Here is a 16,870-nt window from a genome sequence, read left to right as displayed (position 1 = left end):
CCGGAGGTACACTGCGCGCTCAGCACTGAACACCCCTGCAGCGCACGCTCTTTTCATAACCATGTATACAGCCAGGTGCATGCCCAGCTGCTGTGGTGGTCCTGACATTGTATCAAGGTGTTTTTGTCTTTGCTGCCTCTGATTTTTTTATTTTTATTTTTAAACATGCAGTTATAACAATGTATAACCAAATACCTCATTACTATAACCCACGCTGACTGCATCAGGTATTTTTTTCCTTCATCACAATTTCTGGTACAGTTATGTCTCATTTACCTGTGTGTTTGTTGGAATGGAATAATTTAAATGCCAAATTTCAAAAGAAATGGAAAACAGTTCAAAACAAAGCTATTCAGAATTGTTCTCGCTCTCATTTGCATTGACAAAAAATACAAACAGATTGAAAAACAAAAAACAAAAAACAAACAAAACAAAACAAAAAAACCACCAAAAACAACTGAGAATGCTGAGAACAGTGCTGAGGAAAACTAACAAATGATTGTTCTAATTACTTGCCCTGTCTAGATCTACAAATGGAAATTAGGTAGACACCTCTATTCTAAAGATAACTTGTGCTCTCTGTTTTATGACACCTCATTAATGTTCACTGAAGTTCAGAGGTAGCTTTAGGTTTTGCCATTGACCAGTCACTGATGTACACAACTGTCCCAATTGCAAGGACTCTGTCCAGTACTTGCATTTCAAAGGCAGCTCAAGGAGAGCTGCCAGCTAGAGCACTCAGCTCTGCTGTGATGAAGGGCATTTGGAGAAGTCTAATCCAAAGCACACCATTTTACATACTTTGTGGCTTCTTGCTGCAGAATGCCCCCATGGAATGATCCATGCTGGCATGAGTTGCTGTCCATTTTGATCTGCTCCATCAGAAAAATGTCCCCAAGTATAACTCACATCCCAAAACAACAACAGGAGCAAATCCCCATTGCCAGTACCTACCAGCAAATAAGGAAGAAAAGAAACTCCTTAACTTCCAAACTAGATCAAAATAAAAGACAGCAGAAAGACTTATTTATCTAGATAGACAAAAAAAAAAAATACTTAAGTCGTAGAGCTGTAATTATAGTATGAACAAATAGTAACAGCATTATATCCAGTAAATCTGCTCCCTATTGGTTTTAAGGACTTGCAACTGTTTACTCTGTGTTTAAAATGAATTTTAATTCCAACTTCCATCATTAACCCTGCGGAGCCGAGACAGCCAATGCCCCGAGTCTCCCCTTGTGATTTGTTGCTGTAATCGTTACACGCCTCACTGAGCTGTATCTTTTTATCCCATTGGAGGGCATCAGTTGACAATTAGAACATTCAGTAATTTCAGTAATGCTGCTGCAGGAGATAACACAATTTGGCTCTGCAGTCCCAGAATGAATGTATAGAGATGAACTCTGAGATCGTTTAATATATGATCTGTTTAAATTAAGCATACTTCATAAAGAATCTTTTGGAGACAGGAAACACGGGCTTTTCTTGTTCTTAAACCATAAATCACTCTCAGGTATGGGCTTTCTTAGGTCTCAACAGTTACCAGAATTTCTATAGCTGTGCATTTGCCCTTTTATTTTTCCTGCTCCTTTCTTTTTTCCCCTCTTTTCTTTTCTCTGTGATAGTCAAGTCAGGATTTGGTTTTAAAAGCTTGACAGCTTCACAGAAAGAAACATTAGTAAAACATCAGGCCTTTTGCAACAACATAATTGAAAAGCCTGATCCCTCTGCTATTTTTCAGATACATAACAGAAATTTACAAATATATATATATATATATTTTTCCTATCCAAAAAGGAAGCTTCAATGCACGTGGCTGAAATAAAAGTAGTTTAAGAAGAAACAATTTGTAGCTAGCACACAGCAAGGTGCAAACCGAGCACATTGTAGAACCACAGTATAGAGGCAGGACAATACGAATATATATTTTACCCATCAGACAGAAAGGACAGGTAAGAAAGAATTCCCTCCCTCCCTCTATTTGAGTGAGCAGTTTATATTTCCAAATCTGAGGAGTTTCATTGTTTGAATTCTCACAATAAGCAGATGCATCCTATTTTGAGGAATGGAGGAGTGCATGAGCTTAAGGCAAAGCAATCAGCTGTTACACATGCCTTTCTTTCCAGTATTCAGTATTGGAGATTATATGAGAAAACTAAGGATCAGTTTTAGGGAAAATGCACTTCCCCTTGATCAAATGACATGATTCAAACTGCACACATTTGCTCCCAAACTGAAGTTCAGATTAATGTTACACATTATTCAGATCTATTAACGTAATAAATTCCTGTCCTCTACTTTGGCCCTTCAGAACTTCTCTCCAAGTGTTCATTTACCAAATGCTCTTGGCTTTTTGCTGGCATTTTGATAGCTGCTCTAGAAGGAGACAACCACAGGAACAAGCAGAACTGCAGCCATCTCAGAGGGTGTTAGCCATTTAGAGGTAGAACAAGAAACAAAAACCTAGCCATGCTATTTTTAAGTTTTTTGTTGCTGTTGTTTTGTTTTTTTTTTAAAGCTTATACACAGCAGATTAAGAGCAGCACTGCTCTGAACAATTAATTGAGTATAATATCTCCCTACAATTTTAAAATAGATTTAATGTTGTAAGAGTTTCAAGGAAACATCTGGGAAGAGGTAGTGCTCTGGGATTTCTGATGGCCACATTCTCTACAGAACAGGTAAGAGGGCTGACTGCGTTACTCTCTGGCCACTATGAGAGAACATCAACCTGAGACTTCACTCCTCAGCTTTCATCTACAAAACAACTTATTTCTTCAGAGATTAATAATCTCTTTTAGTAGAAGTCCAGGCTAAATAAACTGAAGGTAAGGCAGCAAAAATTATGAATAATTCAACATATCCTAGCTTATGCTGTTCATATCATAAAGAAAAGCCTGAAGTTAGAGATGTATTTCTAGTGATCACTTCACAGAAAATTGTATACAAAGGCATTAGGGATCTGCAGACTGCAAAATGACCAACATATCTTTTTAGGGTGTAGAAGAATACAGAATTCTCCTCTCCAGTATCTAAAATAGATCCACAACTCAGCTTGTGTATTGGGGTCAATTAGTTCTGAGTTATTTCAGACATTAACGTATCCATTGTTTGCCAAAGGCGGACTATGGAAAGTCCTGTGGCAGTTTGCAGCCTGGCCCCTGAAAACAGATGATAGACATTTTTAAAGTAATTGGGAAAGAAAAGTTTTTCTTTGCAGTAGTTTCTTTACAAGAAAGATGAAATGTGAAGCCTTGTAAGAGTGTGTAATCAATGAATATACATATGTTATTATTAAGAAATATACAGGAAAGTTAGCCTAAACAGGTCATCACACTAAAGAAGAATGGATGGAAAATTTACTCTTGTCCTGGACTCCCTGAGAAGACTCCAAGAGGAGCTATCTCCAAAAGAGATCCTTCCCCACTGGCAGTCAGCTCTGAAATGGGGTCTAGGAGAGGTGCAGCCAGGCTCCACCCCTTCAGGCAGCACAGGAGAATTGCCTTCACCTGTGCTCCCAGGGCTGACTCATTGCTCACCTCAGGTGGTCAATCAGAGGTTCAGGCCGTGATTCAGCAGTGTCCATACAAAGAGTAAGATTCAGACACTTTTGAAAAACATCTTATTGGTCCTATTTACCCAAACAGATTTGTATGAGGAATTACTAAATGATAAGTAACACAACACAGAGACACCCCAGAAACTAAAGACAATTAAAAAAAAGAAGTCTGCATACAAGCACATCTAATTGAATGAATATTAACCAATTATTTCTTCAAGAGCTATAAACTTAGACCATTTCTTTATTATTTGATAATTTGATTCTCATAAAAAAGAGCACACAAAGCATCATTTGGCAACACTTCGACTCACTATCGGCAAATAGAGGCTTTTCTTACTTTGAGGTGAAAGGAAATAACCCCCTCAAAATTATAGCATCAAATGGCTGCTATACAGTTTCAGACATCTATATTAGGCCTTAGAATTTCTTAAAGAAGAGCAATAGTAAACCTTAATGTGTTCATGTGTTTAATATATGTGGTTACTGTATATTCTCTTCAGCCTATCCCAGAACTGCATGTTAGCCATATTTGGTTTTCATTAGTTGACTTTACTGAACGTGATTACACTCAGTCCAATTCTCCCTCCCAACATAACTTAGGATTTCATACAACACAATTCTCACTATTTTTAAAAATAAGCTGTAAATACAGTAACAGTTGGTGAGGAGCCTCAAACTGCAGCAGCATGGCTGAAATCAGAGTATTTTTTTAATCACTTATAAGCAGAAGAATTGCTCTATCTGTGCAGCTAAATGCATACCTTTTAATAGGCATGCCAGTCAATTCAGACTTTCAAAAAACACTTGGCTTATTATCTGTTTCTTTCAGCACTGTAACATGGTTCACTTAGACTTCACCATATGGACACCAACTGATTTGAGGTAATACATATGGCAGACATCCCACATAGATGCCTGCATTAAAAATGGCAGAAGATATTAGCACAAAATGTAAACCATCTTGAGTTTATACATCCGATCTATTATTGAGATACTCAACTAAAAAGGGAATTTGCTGCTCAAGAGCATATCTGAATCATTTAAAAGTCTTAATGCCAGCCCAAGAAAAATGAGCATATCTATAAAGTAGGAGGAACAGTCTCCAGATTTTAAAAGCATGGATATGAATTCATATAGAACTTAAGCAAATGGTTCTATTTTACAAAAAATCTCTAAATTAAAAAAAAAAAAAAAAAAAAAAAAAAAAAAAAAAGCAAGAGGAGATGAGTGATGCAGACACAAAAACTAGTAATTCAGAAATCACTGCCTCAATAAGCTTGATTGCTTCATTTCCTTTCAATTTAAATGAGAAAAGTACCCTATCCCACTTTTCTCTGTAAAGCAGCTGACATACTTATCCCTTATCTACTTCTGCAAACCAAACTTCTGTTCCTTCTACAGCCTATCTGTAGCCAGAGAAATAGTTGAATTATTGGTGGTAAATTTACTCAAGAAATTCAATCTTGTAATTTCTTTACGCAGACCAAAGCCGCTAGGAATGTGAATTCAACTTCCTCAGCTGAGCATGAATTGTACATAGCAGTCACATCTATCATCTCTGCTGTAGTGCATGCTACCTCAATCCATAACTTTTATAAATGTTAACAATAATTAATACAAAACTGGCAAAAGCCACAATCTTATCAGTCATGTACAGTTTCTGATCAGTTTTACAACTGACATTTATACATTGTTATATGTTTATCTCCAAATCTGAACAAGACAAAGAGTTGGGTAAAATTTTTCAGTTGAAGTACTCTTAACAGCTGTTTTGTTCAGGTCAAATCCATAAAACCACAACATTTTTCAGCAAGTTGTGTTTTCATTTTTAGGTGGCATTTCTGTCACTGAAAACAGTAGCAGGATCCCCATCATCATACTGAAAGACTTACTTTCCCCCCATTCAAGTCTAATGCAGTGTACCTCCAACTACTTCTATGTACCAAGTATGAATGCATCCACAAGGTAGAGAACAAAGCAGCTTTTACAGGCATAAGTTTGAAAGTAATATGACTATAGAAATCCTAGGGCTTGATATTAATGATAGTAAAAATCATTGAAATTTAGAAGAAAAACACTAAACAATATATTGTAATGTATCTGTTGGAGGATCAAAATCATTGACTGGAAAACCATAGAATTTCCTGACAAATTTTCCTCAGAATCTTAACTTTCTTCACCTACTTCATCAATACTATTTGGATTGTTAGTAGTCTTGATGTTGCTGCTTCCATGACCTTTTTCTTCATCTTCGTTGTTGCCAATGGCAAGTTTCTGTGATCCTTCTGCCATAAAAATATATAAAATCATTCTTTGCTGCACTACATTTTACATCAAAGAAGTTTATAGAAAACAAGTAAGGCAGTTAATTTAACCTATTTTCAATCAAATCATTAAATACCAATTAATCCTTTCTAGTGAGTGAAGAGAGCTCTGCAATGATTGTATGGTAGGCAGCAGAGTTAAAACTATGAAGGTTGCTTGTATCCTGAGATATGTGGATGTGATGTGACCACTTTGCACTTGGAATCAGCCTAACAAAGCTCTAAAGCCAGCACAGCTGGTCACCAGAATATCACTCGTTTATGGGCAAATGCTCAGATGAATTAAGCCACTGTTTCAGCTTCTTTATTGTTTCTGTTTCCTGTAGCTACATAATAGCAAGGGAATGGGAAAAGATTCCTCCCTCCTTACACTGCTCCAGGTGTCCGTATATCCTAACGTATGTCTGTATATTCTAACAGGACTAAGTCCTGATAATGAATAAATTCTTTAAGCTAAACTTAGCACAGAAGGAGTGAAATACACACATAAACCAGGCTTGGGATTATCCAAAGATGTCTTAAAGTAATTATTTCCCCTTCACTGTAGTATGTTACAGAATTCTGAGGGACCTCTTTGAGCTTAAAATCTTTCAGCCTAATATGTATTTCATGACAAATATGGCAAACACTTTGACATAATTCAATTGCCTTGATCACAGGTAATAAGGCATAATCAGATGTCTCTTTGTGAATCTACTGAGCTCCTCTACTAATTGTTACATTCTCTGCTGGAAGTTTCCTGCTGAAATGCGAAGTGTATTTTCAAGTGTTCCTCTTCCACTTCAGCTTAAGGTGATTCAGATTACTTTATGGTCTTAACGCTTTGGACCAAGTTAGCTGGCATCATACTGACAGAGATAATAGGAGCTCATCTGGCCCATTCCACCTGTTCTGAGTTTTTAAATTCACAAGATTTGCCTTTTCCGCCCTCTATCCCCCCACTCCTTTAATGTACTGTGAAATTAATACTTGTGATTAAACATCAACAACTAGAAAATGTTTACTATAGTTTTTTTTTTAATTATTTTTTAGCCCAAGGCAGCCTATTTATGATACAGACTACACAGATTTAATATAAATATATTCTTAACTACTGACTTTTAAAACATAAAATCAGGTTCCTATTAGTACAATAATTCACCATGTTTAATCATTAAAGGCAAAAATGTCTCTATAATAAAATACTGCAGCTATGATTCTCAAACTTACTCATCAACAACCGTATTTCAAGAAGAGGAAGAAGCTGCTTGGCTCTGGTGTTTTTTTGTTCACAGATCAGAACTGAAATTTGACAGCATAAATACATTACCAACATGCCTATGACTACACAGGCAAACAGAAAAGTGGCAATAAGGCTGTCATTTGTGGTTCATAAAAGAGCAATTATAGCAATGAAAAATGTACATGTGCACAAATCAAAACTAGATATTCATAACTTGAAGAATGTCAAGCCTACTGTTGCAGCCAGTGCTTCTGAGTAGCACTGACATTTTGGTTAAGTGATTACAGTGAAAAAAAAAATGATTTCTCAGTCAATGGCATTGGTAATTTCAGATGAAACTTTAATTCTAGCATTAAAATGGAAGCAGACAAATGGCATACAAGACCAATAAGATCATAAATTAATGTAATTATAAGAACAAATGGAAAATTCAGTCATAAAGTTAAATCTGAGAGAAACCCCATACCAGTAAGAGGCAAAAAAACTTGAGCATTGTTTTGCATACCATATGCACACAGAAACCGTGAAGTAAGCAAAACCAATCTAATTAAAAATTTTTACCTGAAAGAATAATCTCTGTATTTTCCTTAATAGACAACCACCTTACTCTTCTCACATCCCTATCTCTTCTGTCTTAGAAGTACCATCTTTCCTCTTAGAGTTTAGATAGCCAATTGAACTCATACTATCTTAGGTTCTTAACTTACACTTGGCTTTGAAGCCTTCTGTTTTGATAATATACCTGAGGAAGTATTTCTATGTCCAGTATTTGCATACTTTTCCTCAATTTATGCAAGCTGGTTCAATAAAAGACAACATCTCTGCACCATGCTTATAAAAATGCTGTCACAGGAGTCATTTGTACATTTATTCTTTGCTTACCGGCATGACAAATAGTTCATAATATAATGGGAAAAGGAATACATTCAGTAAAAATGCTTGGCAAAGATCCTATCCACAATGACCTAAATTTGGTGATTCGATTCTTCCCCCCCCACACACACTTTGGAATGGAACTTGAGGTTTAAATCTCTGTGGGCAAAAGGAACTGAATTAGAATTCCCCAAAACCACAAAATCTGCAAATACTCCAAATACTCAGATTTCACTCCATATATTCCTTTGTGCTGGGAGAAAAGACTCTTTCCTAACTCTTTGAAAAGGCTCAAAAGAAAACTTTTGAGGAGATTGAAATTATGGTCACTTACTTTGTATTTCCAACTTCTTAGCTTTGTCCAATCTTGCATATGTGTTCTTGTACAATCTGGGTAGCACTGCTGGATGAATTCTTATTTTCCACACTTTTGGACAAAACATGCTGTCTATGTATCGGAAGATATTGTCATTGGTGAGAATAAACAAGGAAAAAAATGAATAAAACAAGCATATAAATATAAGAAATACTAAAAATTGCATCATTTTTTCCATTAAATTTGCCCATAATGATGCTTGACAACCACAGCTATAAAAACACCAATGTAATCACCCTAATAGTAAATATTGATTGGGTTAGTTGAAAAATGAACAAACATGCCACACATGTATTTTGAAGGACAAAACAGTGGTTCTAATCATAATGTGATGAATTTGTAGTCTCTTAAAGCTGAAAATTCCTTAGCAATAAAGTCTCAGAAAGCAGCAGACGTTGCTTGCTACCTTCCTGCTTCCTACACAGCAAAATAATTTTTACCTCATTTTAACAGGCCTTCTCCTACCATCCAAGCTTTACAAGGAATATGATGAACAATGAATTTTCGATTTGCAATCAATTCCAAGGTAGCTCAGATCAAAGGTAGGTTTGCTGACAAATAATAACTCCAAATTTTAGGGCATTTACTTCTGCAGACATGTCCAACAGACAAAACTCAGCCCATTTTCACTGGCTGCCCGCAATGCTGCTGTTCTCCCTTCTGCCTGTGCTCACCTTGTGCAATGGCAGATTGTAGCCACCTCATCTGCACCGCCAGGCTCTTCTGCAAATATACTCTGTAACAGGAAGTCATGCCAGGACAGAAAATGACTAATCCCCTTCTCTTCCTGCTAAACCTGCAACTCAAAGCTCCAGGCAGGAACTGGGGAAGAGAGCTGCAGCAGCCACTGTGCCAAGATTTCTTGCTCAGCAACACTATCAGTCACCTCCTGCTGACTGACCTGCTGCTGATCAACCATCCGAAGTGCTGGACTACTTCAACAGTTCAGAGGATTTAAGAGGATTTTTGGCTTGGGGCTGCATCATGGCCAAAAAGGCTATGAACTGAACTCCAGACCCAAGAAAAAAAATTCTTTTGTGTGCTTATTTTTCACTTGATATCCGTGCATACACATTTATACAAAGAAAGCTATGCTCTCTCTACATAGCAAGTACCTCTCTGGGTCCAACAGCTTCTGTTCTCAACACACAGTAAATGGTGGCAGCAGTGGAAATCATTTGTTGGCCCTGCACCTCTCAGCAGTTCCACTGCCACCCTTGAACTTCCAGCACACAGATATTTGCCCTTCCTTTTCAGTGGTTCTTTGAGATTGACACTGAAAACACTCAAGTAACTGAAGGTGTTCAGTGTGTACATGCAGAAACTATGTTAAAACATATGGAATGCTTATATCTACTTTTTGAACCATTTGGGGCAATTTCTCACTGGAGGTCTTAAAAATAAATTAGCATTACCACAAATCACCTTCAGTGTGATCCAATCACACTGTACTTACATAGTGTTAAAAAGAGTTCTCCAAGAAGTAAAGCAAGATAGCAAATTCAAATGTCAATATTGGTGCTACAGCTACAAAATTTGAAGAGAAAGATGAATACCAGGTAAATACAAGTTCAAACCAGTAACTTTAAACTACAAGTACAATGGAATAGGGAGATGGCAGAAATACATTTATTTAAAAGGAGTTTAATAACTACTTCTGAATTTCTGTGCCCTGGTGCCCACTCCATAAAGCCAGAAGTGTTTGCTGCTCCTGAATAGCACACATGAACACTCAGATGAGAATTATCTCCAGTTAAAGGTCTCTACACTTATCTATCCATGCTTATCAAAAGGATTAATACTAAAAAACATAAAAAACAACAATTCACAGAACATGAAAATGTTGAGGTTTCTATATACAGCTTACACAATAGTCATATTTTTTATTTATTTGATCTTAATAACAGCAGTGCCAAGTGAAGGACAGATTAAAAAAGTTCATCCACGTATTCCCAGTCTCTCAAAATTAATTGGGTGACAAACGATTACATTAGAGAGCTCTAATTGCTTAAAAATGCATGTAATAGATCAGCTGCAAAACTAAAGACTTCTTATTCCAGCACTGCTTGAACTGATTCAGCAGCCACTTCTGAAAAGCCAGCGCAGAACAGCAGCTTCACGTTGGGTTCACCTGATGCAAATTTTTTTCTCAACTCTAGGACTTCCTTAACGTGAAGATGGATGGTGATCTGTTTTCAAGTTGCATTTCACATGTGCACTACCAAAACACTCAGCCCCATGCTCACTTAGATTTTCCTGGTTAAGTAATGACCATATTAAAAGAAATGCTATGTTAAAAGATAAATATTACCAATAATGTATCTTCCAGCCTGCACAAAAGTGATTTAAAAATTTTGTCTGTTTACAGACTAAAACAGTGATTCTAAAAAGTGCTAATTTTCCACTTATCATTTAATATTACTCAATTCCTTAGGCAACAGAAAAAAAATCTGTAATTTCAATACAAATGCAGAGAAAGACACAAACGAAACCTTTGGCATTATTTCATTATCTTTGTGGATATTGAGAGCAGTATAGTTTAGCTCATCATTCAAAAGGATATCTAAATGAGAAAAGAAACAAATCTATTGCTGGAAGGGTGGTGTGTATTTCAGTCCTGGAGTAAGCAGCTGCTCATGCTATTGATCTCAGTTGTTTTTAAACAATTGTGCCAAATAGGAAATTAAAGCAAGCAGGCAAACAAACAAAAAAAAATCCAGCATAAATATATTTAACACAAAACTACCAGAATTTGTCCAAATAGATATACAACATCAAAACAAATTATTGCTGGTTTTTTTTTTTTGTTTTTTTTTTTGTTTTTTTCTTTTTTCTTTTTTTTTTTTTAAATTTTATATATTGGCTCCATGTGTTTTACCCAGGACAGCTACTGATTTATTGATATCAATGCCTAACTCAGAAAACAAAACAAAACAACAACTAAGCAAACAAAATGACACAAAGGAAGCCATCCAGGGTCTCCCGGTGCCCCCTCCAAGCTCTGGAGGTGGGCTTGCTCCCTGCCCCCTCAGCAGAACTCCTCTGCACAGTGATGCATGTGCTCTCGCCCCACCCCATTACACACACAACCGCAGCACACACTGTGTCCTCATGAGATTGCTGAGACTTAAACGTGTGCTTAAACGGGTTTCTCTGTGGATTTCTTAGGAAGCAAACCACATGAATTCTGCTGCTATGCTCTCTAACATTTATGAGGTGCTAGAATTTGTAATTACTGTTTCTGGTGTTTTCCAGCATTAGCAAACCACCAGCACAGGCTGATTACGTAGCATCAGTGGATCATCACAATACGGCAATACAGAACAAATGTAAAGTGATTTTAAAAATGTGCAATGTATCAGGTTGGATGATGGTCAGTGAGTGGGCAGTGGGGCCATTGTGCAGTCTGGAGATGTACAGCAGAGAAACTCTCAGAAATTATCATGAGTTTGAAATGAAAAATATTGATTGCACTTTCACAAATACTTAACCTAAGTAACACCTCCAGTAGCTACAAATAAACCCTAATTTTTCCTCAACTCCAACAACAGCATCAATTACGTAGCTCCATAAAATTAAAATATAATATTTGAATGTAAAGCTTAGAAAGTCACACACACGCAAAAAAAAAAAAAAAAAAGAAAAAAGCTTAAATTTTGACACATCACAACACTGATGCCAAGCGCAACCCTACTTAACCTGCTCTGCCCTTCAGAATGTGCACTTTTTATTATAATTCTAATTTGGTCCACTGGGTGGATTGCTCCTCTTTTATCCACTAGACTTGATCAAATCAGTGCAATACAAGAACTGCTGATGCATGAAATGACAGGTCAACGTAACCTTGTCATGGAGTAATGTCCCTGCAAATCACAGTAAACAAATAAAAGAGTTCATTTTATGCTCTGGGTTTTAGGCATAAATTTCAAAATTAAAAAAAAGCAGGTATATTTTTACTTCAAAAATTATGTATTGCTGCATACTCTATATGAAAAACTAATTTAAATAATTTATTAACACAATAACAGAGGAAAAATACAAATAAATGGTGGTTTTAGTGGACATTAAAATATCCCCTTCATCCACCACTGGACATTCCCAGATTGGTGTATCTGATTTCTTATGGTCTTTGTACAAAAAAGGCTTTGCAATGACTTTAGGCATTGAGATGTGCTTTTGTTTTCTTTCCTTGTCCAATGCAGATGTCTCTAGAATAAGCTGTTGTAAATACCAAGTACTGTACTTTTAGCATTATCTTTACATGCAGCAGATTTGGTTTTGCAGATTGTACTTTTTCATTTTGAATTAGTTATCACAATGAAGTTAGTATTAGATTGCTAAAGATCCCACCTATTTAAAACCAGACTTGTCTTTGAGATGATTAACAACTATATGAGAACTCTGTAAAACTATTATAAAGGCAGTCAAAAACAGAACTAGTACACCAGCAGTCGCAGACTAAAACACCATCCCTTAAAAGCTTTCAGAATAAGCTACAAGTATATATGTTTGTGTGAACATATACACAAGTTTCTACATACCAAGGATGGGAAACACAACTGACTAGGACGGCATTGCATAGTTCTGAGCGTATAAATTCATGCTGATTCTGCACAGCAACAGCAACTTCTTAAAAATTATAATGCTATTTCATTCCTGCTCTCCCTTCTTTCAGAAAATTAACACTGTTTTGTTCAGCTCATTCATTAACATTACACTTACGAAAAAAGTTAGTCCAAAAGATATTCAAGCCAAGAGTCATGTTGCCCCTGTCTCTCAAAGAAACTGTTTTGTATTGTTAGGATCAATGAATGGAAACAAACTCAGATGCTTATTTTATATTAAATAAAAGTTTAAAATATGCATGTAATAGACAGCTGCATAGTTTTACACAAAAATTTAGTGAAAAATAATCTGTCTGAAATATATTTTTTATGTTTATAAATTTAATAGGGAAAAGAGTTGTTGGAAATAGGTGTTGAAAAGATTTCATTTTTCATTTGGGAGACAGGAGGGAACACACACATTCTGCTGATAGATATCTCAAGTAGGGAACTCCTGTCAGAGCCATTTTTCAGAAAGTGGACATGTCAACTACGCTACCTACACAGTGAAGCCCAGAGACAGATCTGTGATACAATGCCATAATTCGTTTTTATCAGAGTCTGTCTGGCCACATTAAAGACAAGATAGATTAATATTTAACTGAAAACAAAACCTGAAAATTCAAACAAAAATAATAAAAATGTAATAAAAATAATAAATATGTAAAATATGCCACTTACGTTCTTACAATTATTTTAACAGCAAATACACACGCCCCTGTTTTAAGAAAAGACTTGGAAATTAGAAAGATTTACTAAAAAAAAAAAAAAAAAAAAAAAGCCTAGAATATTACCTGTAGTCACAGATATCTCATAAGAAAATACAGTTCTGGTATTTGAAGAACTGGAAAACACCAACAAAACAAAATATCTTTAAAGAAGCTTGGGTGAGCATATCCACTATACCATCTATTAGAGTCATATGAAGGCACCTATGAATAAAACCAACTGGTTTCCTTTAACATTAGGCTGAAAGATCCTATGACAGTACCCACAGGCCAAAAAATCATACTAATATTCATCAAAACTATCTGTAGCTTAGCTGGGTCAAAAATAAAGGCATTATTTAGCCAGTATAAAGGATATATTAATTTCCCTGTAGCAAACAGAACAGAAACTCAGTAAGGAAAGCAGAATCCCTCAACATGCGGTAGCTGTGCATCCCTGAAAGGAGCAGCCCCATGTCTTTCTGTTCTCCTTCCCAACACTGGCATTTGTAAGTGCTTTGCCTGATCGCTCTCTCACTTTGAAGCGGCCCAAGCAAGCCATATTTTAGCTGCTGGGCTCTGGCCTTCCCTCACAGAAGGCATACAGCTGTCAGGGAAGTGCAGTGTTTTATGTTGGAATTTCAGGGATGGACCAGACCCTGCTCCTTTAAAAGTCAGAGAAAGTTTTTCCATTGGCTTAATTAGGAGCAGGAGGAAGTCCAGAGAAGCAAATTTCTTCAACAGTATGCATCATTCAGTGGAATAAAGTGTCAGGCAGGAAAACAGACAGGTAAGAATGAATACCAGAACTACCATCTGAGGAAGTGGCTGAAACTCAGACTATCTCACTAACATCCCAGATGCGTTCCTACTTGATCTTCTGACAACAGATGAGAAATGTCACTGTGCTGTGCGGAGCACAGTGTGATGTCTGTCCCTCTGCCTGTGGGTTGCTCCACGTGCTACAAAGCCTCCCCTGCAAAAGACACCTCCAGCAGCATGAGCAAGCGCCCAGCCTGGTGTTAGCCCTGCTTTCTGCCCGCTCCCCTGCTCTGCACCTCATACCACCCAGGCTTCCTCAGCTCTCCAAGGCCTGCGAGTCTGTAGCAGCTCACAAGCAGGAATGAGCTGCTCAGGCAGAAGGGGGGACTGAGATAAGAGAGCAGCAATTGGTTTAGCTGTTTCCAGTAGCTGATTCCAGATTCTGAATGCTGAGATACGTTTCTTGTGACAGAAACCCTTTAACTGAAGTGCACAGGAAGCTCACCATTTCTTACACATTGCACTGGATGTGTATATATATATAAATGGAATCATAAAAACGTGCTAGGAACTCTATACTGAGAGAAATGAAGTATCAGAAGGGCTGTCTCTGTCCAACATTAACATCTCAGCCATTCTCATCTTTTTGTGTGTTGTAATAAAGGGACAAGATAAAAGACAGGACTATCTGCCTGTCAAATCACATTTTATCCTTTTAAATTAAATCACCCTTCATGTTATACAAGCATATAAAAAGGTTCTGAAAGCTGTAAACCCATATAATGAACTACTTTAACTCCAAAGTTTCCTAGTAACAGCAAAAAAGCTTCATACCGTGTGTGCCACGCGATGGGCTGTGGTGACGCCACAGAGGTGCTGGGGTGTGTGAGGGTCTGCTGCTGGGCTGAGAGCTGGTTGAGCCTGATGCTCTGTGGCAGCACCAGACAAGGAGCCATAGGGCAGGCTGTGGGGTTGAAGGGGAGCTGCTGTTTCTGGAGACATGTGGTAAGCTCATGCAGCTGCGAAGGGCCTGGAGAAGGGGGAAAGCATCATTGTGCACTCTTCCCCAGTGTTAAGGGACACCCAGTAAGAACTGAAATAGATACAAACCTGTCCAAGAGGGCATCACCCAGCTGTACAAATAACTACCAAAAATTTGCTGTGAACCCAAAAAGCATAAGGGCATTCATAACAGGATGAGACAAATCCATGAAGGATCAGCATGCCCACGACTATTAAACACAACAAGCTCCATCCAATTCCAGCTCAGGAAGCTCCTGAAGCACAGTTCCCCAGAGCAGAGTAGCTATGCCAAGAGGAATGAATGCTTTTTATATGCCTTGCTTTTAATCCTCTTTTTTTAAGCATCTGTTGCTGCTAAGTGGACTCCTAGATCCAACAGGCTTTGGTCTAGCTCATGATACCAATGTACCTCCATTACATTCACCATTTTCCCTGAGAAAACCATTTGATGCACTACAGTTCCTGGCTGCCAAAGGAACCTGCACTTTTATAGCTCCTTCTCTTCCCCACCCCCCCCCCTCCCCCCCCAAAAAAAAAAAAAAAAAAAACACCAAAAAAACGGCATGACTTAAACTATCTTAAACAAGTACTACTAGGATAGCATCAGTAATAATACCTGAGAGGATTCTGTGGAGTGGGTAAAAATACCCTGCCCCTAGGGGTATGGGTCAGAGTCCTGCTTAGGAGACTCAGAAGCTGTATCCTAGTGGTGGAGTGGTTAATAAGAACCTAACCACTAGGAGCTTAATTGTACTCCTCCGTTGCCACAGGCCACAAAAGCTAATGGGGATTAGCTGTGAAGTCAATGTGCCACCTGTCTTTAGGTGGGTCTTAGGGCTTAGTTCCTTTCTGTGAACCTCTTCAGCTGAGCTGTTGCTTATGGCAGCTTAGTTTGAAGTGATTTCCTAATGACTTATCTTAAATGAAGGTATATTGGATTGTGCAAAAATGTGAGAAGAGTGTGATTTTACACGTTAGGATTTTTTGAAATCAAAATTTTAAAATCCTTGGTATTAGAGATCATTACTGTAGCCCTAGATGCATCTCACACTAACAAGCCTTAGTGTTACATTCACAGTACTAGGTTAGGATTAATAGACGATTGGTGTTGATTGGCAATTTAAAAGAATTGTATCTTTTGAAAAATAAGTGCTTCTTTTTGTCAGCCTATCTGATACAGACAAATCTTTTTCAAAATTCTGATACTGGATTGTAACTGGTGTATAGGAAACTTTTATACACAGAAAAGCAGAACAGAGAGTAGGATGGCCACTTAATTTGCTCCTGACTGTGTAAAACTTCACGGCTTAACCAAAGAGAAGGACATCTCCTGCAGGCAAAAAATCAGATGAGACTATTTTATCCTTTTGATTTACCTTTCTGAATAAATGATGATAGATAAAAGTGATACCACTCC

The 16,870-nt window shown here is 37.4% G+C and overlaps 1 long non-coding RNA gene across 1 annotated transcript; it reads right to left on the bottom strand.

Annotated features, from left to right (window-relative positions):
- Positions 1–2,764: 2,764 nt before the first annotated feature.
- Positions 2,765–16,092, bottom strand: LOC128077184 (uncharacterized). The gene is made up of 3 exons (XR_008204870.1): positions 16,070–16,092; positions 15,265–15,460; positions 2,765–7,167 (listed from the first exon to the last, which is right to left on the bottom strand). It is a non-coding gene; the product is annotated as an uncharacterized LOC128077184 (long non-coding RNA).
- Between the last annotated feature and the right edge of the window lie 778 nt (positions 16,093–16,870).

The sequence above is a fragment of the Tympanuchus pallidicinctus genome, unplaced genomic scaffold (assembly GCF_026119805.1).
Source record: "Tympanuchus pallidicinctus isolate F22 unplaced genomic scaffold, pur_lepc_1.0 scaffold15, whole genome shotgun sequence".
Classification (NCBI taxonomy): domain Eukaryota; kingdom Metazoa; phylum Chordata; class Aves; order Galliformes; family Phasianidae; genus Tympanuchus; species Tympanuchus pallidicinctus.
Note: the sequence above shows the minus strand (reverse complement) of the source record. Positions and strands in the feature narration are given on the sequence as shown.